General features: G+C 33.2%; 1 protein-coding gene across 1 annotated transcript in view; it reads right to left on the bottom strand.

The window, feature by feature from the left end:
• The window catches only part of LOC118743411 (proton-coupled folate transporter-like), a gene marked incomplete in the record, with an annotated part of 15,572 nt that overhangs the window by 1,708 nt on the left and 7,767 nt on the right, over positions 1–6,097 (bottom strand).

Consider the following 6,097-nt stretch of genomic DNA (forward strand, 5'->3'; position numbering starts at 1 on the left):
CAAATCGGTCCAGCTCACGTAAATCTTAAATCTTAATCTTAAATTTTTCCGAAATATTTTGGTGGGCGTCTTAAAATATAATAGATTTTGTAATCCCGGTAGAAAAACCGCAACTTTTTTGGTGATGCGGTCTAATGTATATGAATACGGATATGACTTTGAACATGAAAATTCTTATGAATATGAGTATGAATGTGAACATGAGGATTAAGTTATGGAGATGAATATTAATATCAATACGAATATGAAAAAACACGATAATATAAATATGAATATGAATATGAATATGAATATGAATATGAATATGAATATGAATATGAATATGAATATGACTATGAATAGGGCTATGAATATGAATATGAATATGAATATGAATATGAATATGAATATGAATATGAATGATGGGTCAAATTGCTAAATAATTGAAATCTTATCCGTTTCTATTTTGGCAGAAGCGGCAAGTATACCACGGCGACCATTTCTTTTTGTTACAAGTAATTTTTAGCAAAAAAAAACCGACTTAAAAAAATATATTGTAATATTTCATGATCCAATGATCGGATCTAAACCACCTCTGAGACACTACCTTTCCGTTGCAAAAAGAATTATTGAAATCGGTTGACGTGGTGCAAAGTTATGCGGTAACATACATAAAAAAAAAAAAAAAAAAAAAAATATTCCGACGAACTGATAACCTCCTCCTTTTTTGGAAGTCGGTTAAAAAGTGAGAATTAAAAGAGTTTATTTTGACCGAGAATTTTTTTGTGGAAAATTAAGTAAGAATAACTATGCATTGACGATTTCAATAACCACGAAATTTTAAGTAGAAATTAAATTTTATTTAAAATCATAAATACCAGGCCAAATACAGTATTAAAGAGGCTGCATTGAGCGAAGACTTAACATGCTCAAAATGCAGCTGAGACATCTTTTGCTAAAAAGTTCTTGTGTAACTTCAAAATTGTTGTCTCAAGTAAAAACAGTCGATTTTTGAACTTAATACATTTGTGTGTATACTTTTGAATATCTTAAAGAAAATAAATTTTCCGAAGTTCGCTGAGTTCTAATTAAATTTCGTATTTCTAATAAAGATATTGTTATTTGGCAGCGTGGATAAAAATATAACGTGAAATCTGGTATCTATGTAGTTAAGTAGCCTGCGAAGTGTTGGCATGATGATTTTCCCAATTACATTAACTTGCATACAATGAATGATGTATCAAATAAATATGTATATCAAGCAGCCATAAATACGCACCTGCATACACGAGTGCTTCAAATAAGAGTAAATGTTGAGATTTTTCTTAACCCACACACAAAAGGTTACTCATACGCAGTGGCGAACACTTTATTTAAGTATTGTATCACACAGAGAAATAAATAAATGCTTGCTTCACATATACTTTCGCAAATCCTTGCTAGACCATGACACAGGGCACTCTGCAGCACATTAATCCACCAATGTGTAACTAAAATTTAATCCATCACAATAGCAACCCAAAGATAAATCCTCAATGAGAGGCGAGAAAATCGAAAAACTCGTACAAATAACTTAGTAAATTCAAAGGAAAACAGAAACGTCATTTTCGCCAGACAAGCGTTTACTTACCAAAATCTGAGTAGCTTTGGCACCAGCAGTTGAAATGTAAGTCGCAAAAATCAGTGCAAAACCTGAGAAATAAAAGAATGCCAACCTATTGTGGTAGTAATCCAGTGAGATTTGGCACCCACAATAGCAGCAAAGCAGCATAGTCATAATAAGTGAAGTGAAGTAAGTAGCAGTAGTAAGATGGTATAGGTCATAAGGCATGCCATATGACACGACCTTATTACCTGCTGTCCTCAACACCTGTTACTGCTAAAGATTTCGAATTTGTTTCTATTTATTTGCAACATTTTTGTTTGCCTAATTAGGTGCCCTGGATTTACACTAGGCAGCGCCGGATTTACACTAGGTGCTCAAAGGAGGACTTCGTGCAGGCTCTAGAAGACATTCGATCAAACAGTCGGTGGATGAAGACCTTTAACGCGGTACTGCAATAGAAATATACCACGGTTATTCCCTTACAGAAAAACTTTTTAAATTTGTTGGACTGTCATAAGTTCAATAGCTTTTATACTTAAAAAAATTTCCTGTTTTAAATAGTTATCTATTTCATGAGTTCGAAGCAGAAAAATATGTCTATTTTCTTGTTCTTCAAATTTGCACTCATGTATAAAAGTACACTAAGATATGTAAATATATAAATAGAGTGCGCTTTAGGTTTTTTGAAAAACGCTCACGTCTATCTATCATTTTTTAAGCAATACCAGAATATCTTGATTGTAGCGCGAGTACAACATCTTCATTTTACCTTGCACGACTATCGCACACCCACACCGCTTAATCGCTCTGCTGCAATTACTGCTCGTCTACTATATAAAAAACTTGACAAATTTATCTCAGCTGGTGTTCTAGAGCTGTTATGTATTTTTGCGTCGTCCGTCTTTGCGTTGTCAAAGCTTCTTACGTTCAAGTCAAGAACCATCGATCAAAATGTCAAAAGTGCAAAGGAAAAATATTGAAAGGTACATGTCTACATACATACACAAGTAGTTAATGCAGCAATATACCGACTTATCTACATTTTCATGGAGACCCAGGTACATATGTATGTATGTATGCATACAGAAGTTTCCGTATCTCTTCTCCAAGGTGGGTAAAATTGCATCGCGGTTCGTAGGTCAATGATAATAGTTCATTGTTGTTGTTTTGCTTAACTTTTGCCTTTTGATAAATCGATTTTATCAGCTTGCTAATATTGCAGCAAAAAATATGAACTTATATTTTATTGCTTTAATCTGTTTCTTCAAGTTCGAGAAGTTATAGTTTACTTAAATTTTTCTTGGATGTCTTACAACTTTCTCTCTCTTCGCTTTTGAATAAAGTGAAAACGTTTGTGAGCTTCGTTGCTGGCTCGCTGATGGAAGATTTAACCCTTAATTAGGCGCATGGGGTCAGGGCCATTTCAAGTTGAAAAAAAGTCTTGGAGTGCTTGGAGCATGCTCGCGCTCTTTCTAGCTTCCTAATTTCCCGCGGGGTACGTAAATAAGTCACGGCTAGAACATCGGCGTGTACACATATGTCGCTAATTTCTTTAGTGCTAACCCCATGCGACTACTAACGTAAAAGCATGGACAGACGCTAAAGTTGATCCGGATTAACGTCGCAATCGATCTGATCAAAATTGTGTCTTGACAGACGGCAGTAATGCGGATTGACGAGCTGCGAGGTCGTAGGTTCGAATCCCACGGCCAGTAGAATATTCATTTAATTTTTTATTTATTTATCCAATTACAACTTCTATATTTTTTAAATTGTTTTTGGTTAGTTATTTTTGACACTTTTAGTAAAATTGAACTCTGGAAATTTAAATTAATTAATAATCAAATAAAACATGTGAAATAAAATAAAACAAACGAAAACGAAATAAAGTAAAATTAAATATATAAATCAAATAAAATTAAAAAAATTTAACTAACAATAAAAACAAAATTTTTTTTTGTCAATCGCTCCAACCGAGGATCGAACCTGGGACCTGCAGCAAATCTCACCACTAGACTACCGCGTATGAAGAAGCGGCTGCTTTGTTTGATCAGGTAGCGTAGAACCCAAAGAAAATGCAAATCTAGCATAGACATATACCTTTTTGTCGGTCACCGTATTGATTCAAATAAGCTCTTATTTATTCGATTAAATTGGATTCCTATCTGAATTAGTATGGTGACTGCATTACCTATGAAAAGGTACATGTCCAAGCTAGATTTGCACATTCTCTGTATTCTAAGCTCTCTGAGTTTTGATCAGTGTTGTCATCGAAAATTCCCTTGATTCGAGTTAAGTTTGGGAATTAAATCTAGGACTTAATCCGGGTCAACTGCAGTTAATTCCTGAGATAAGTAGTTTTGTCGTGCTAAGTAATTAGCAAACCATTAGAAACTTATGTCATAAATTTTTACAGGCATTCTCACGCATACAGTACCGTGGCTTCTGTTTTCTCCCCATTGCTTAATTTCATGTAAATATTCTGCATTTCTTAAAAAATTTTCATTTACTTTTATGATTTTTTCCTATAGTTCATTCGTAGTATTTGTAATTAGATTTGGTGAAACGAATGGACAATATTGTTGTTTTTTGATGCCAAAGTAAATTCAGCGAAAACATACATATCATTTAAGCCTGCATTTATGTCTTCTCTATCAGTATAAGTTTACTATAAACTCCAATACAGTTACATACAAACAGGAATTACTTCGAAAATTCCCACCCTATCAGAACAGACTGGGTAAATACCCTAGGAAATATCAATATGTTTTCCGTTGCTTTATCTAATGTACATAATTGTGCATAGCAGCCAGAAGCTGGATTTCTGGTCCCCCATGTGACCATTGTAAGCTTAAAATATTTCCAAGTGTTCCGTACATTTTCGGTCCGATTCCTTGTAATCTTAATCAAGAAAAAGTTTTAATTGATCGCAGTGGTAATTTTATAAAACATAGTTAAATTTTGTTGAAATTAACTATTTGGGCGTTTCTCAAGATCAGACTACAGGTGGACATCTGAAAATATCTAATCATAACGATATGAGTCTTAGTACGTACCTCAGCAATTAAAGTGAATTGTACTTATGATTTGCATTTGTAATTTTGATAACCATCTTCTGACATACGTACATACATATGTCTCAACAAAGGAGATGTACATATTGACCACGCGATCTGAATATTGTTTCCTCATATTTTCTATAAATTAATAACATTTTGGAATTTCTTATTCTACCTCAAAACAACCGTCGCATGCAATGAACTTGTCCAGAAAGCCACAATTATTACCGCATTTGTAACTACACACTCAACCACTACCACTAAATAAATTAGCTTCTACAAGTATGTATGATGACTGTGCAGTGCACATGTTTTTTTCTTGTGATTATTGTTGTTGTCTGTAGATTACGCACTCCTCTTGGCGGCAGTTAGATGCCAAAATAAGATTACCTTGTTGCTGAGCGACTTCTGTGCTTTTGGCAAAAATGTGTTTATAAATACTCATGCACGCATATATAATAAATATACTACTTCCATTCATGCTACCTATGTATGTACATTAGACTGCATATCACTCCCCAAATGAGAACAAAAATCGGTACTGTTTTTTCACTGGAATTATAAAATCTATTATATTTTAAGACTTTCTCCAAAATATCTCGCAAAAATATTAAGTTTTGAGTGAGCTGGACCGATTTGAAAATACCTCCAAAAATTTAGTTTTTTATTAATAAAAACAGTTTTTTTAAATACTTAAAAAAAAAAAAAATTTGGTTGTGTTGGTATTTGATAAAGAAACAATTAGGACGTGAATGAGTTTTTTCTGCAAAGAAATGAAAAGGGTGAGAAAATACCTTTCCACTGATACCTCATAAGTCTATTTTTTTATTTTTTTATTTATTTGTTTGTTAATCTCTATAGTCTATATCGGTAAAGTTTTGGAGGAGTTATTCTCACACAAATCTTCAAAAAAAAAGTTACAAAACAGCAACAAAAATCTTATTATTATGATTCCATTGATACAATTTTTTAGTATTTTTATGTAGATTTTATAAGCTTAAGCTGTTTTGTTATCTGAGGGGACTTTTTCCAAACAAATCATTTAATAAATTATTTTTTATTCATAAAAAACTCAATTTTTAGAGGTATTTTCAAACCGGGCCAGCTCACGTAAATCCTTATATTTTTCCGAAAAATTTTGGTAGAAGTCTTAAAAATATACTAGGTTTGGTAGTCCCGCCGGAAAAACCGCAATTGTTTTTTTTTTTGTGATGCAGTCTAATGCACATATGTGTGTGCGCTCATAACCATATTTTCCAACACTTTCTTCTGTTACTACTCCTACTTGCAGCAATTTACTTGTCGTTATCATATGAAGCTAACCGCCAACAACCTTCTCAAAGTTGTTTTTGCTGTTGTGGTTTGTAATCCTTGTAAGTCCTGATATGTATTTTTCATTGTGTCTGCGAGTGAGCATGTGACCCCTTGCCATTGTTTGCTACATGAGTAGCAG

The sequence above is a fragment of the Rhagoletis pomonella genome, unplaced genomic scaffold (assembly GCF_013731165.1).
Source record: "Rhagoletis pomonella isolate Grant_MI unplaced genomic scaffold, Rhpom_1.0 Rhpom_scaffold_00007, whole genome shotgun sequence".
Taxonomy (NCBI): Eukaryota; Metazoa; Arthropoda; class Insecta; order Diptera; family Tephritidae; genus Rhagoletis; species Rhagoletis pomonella.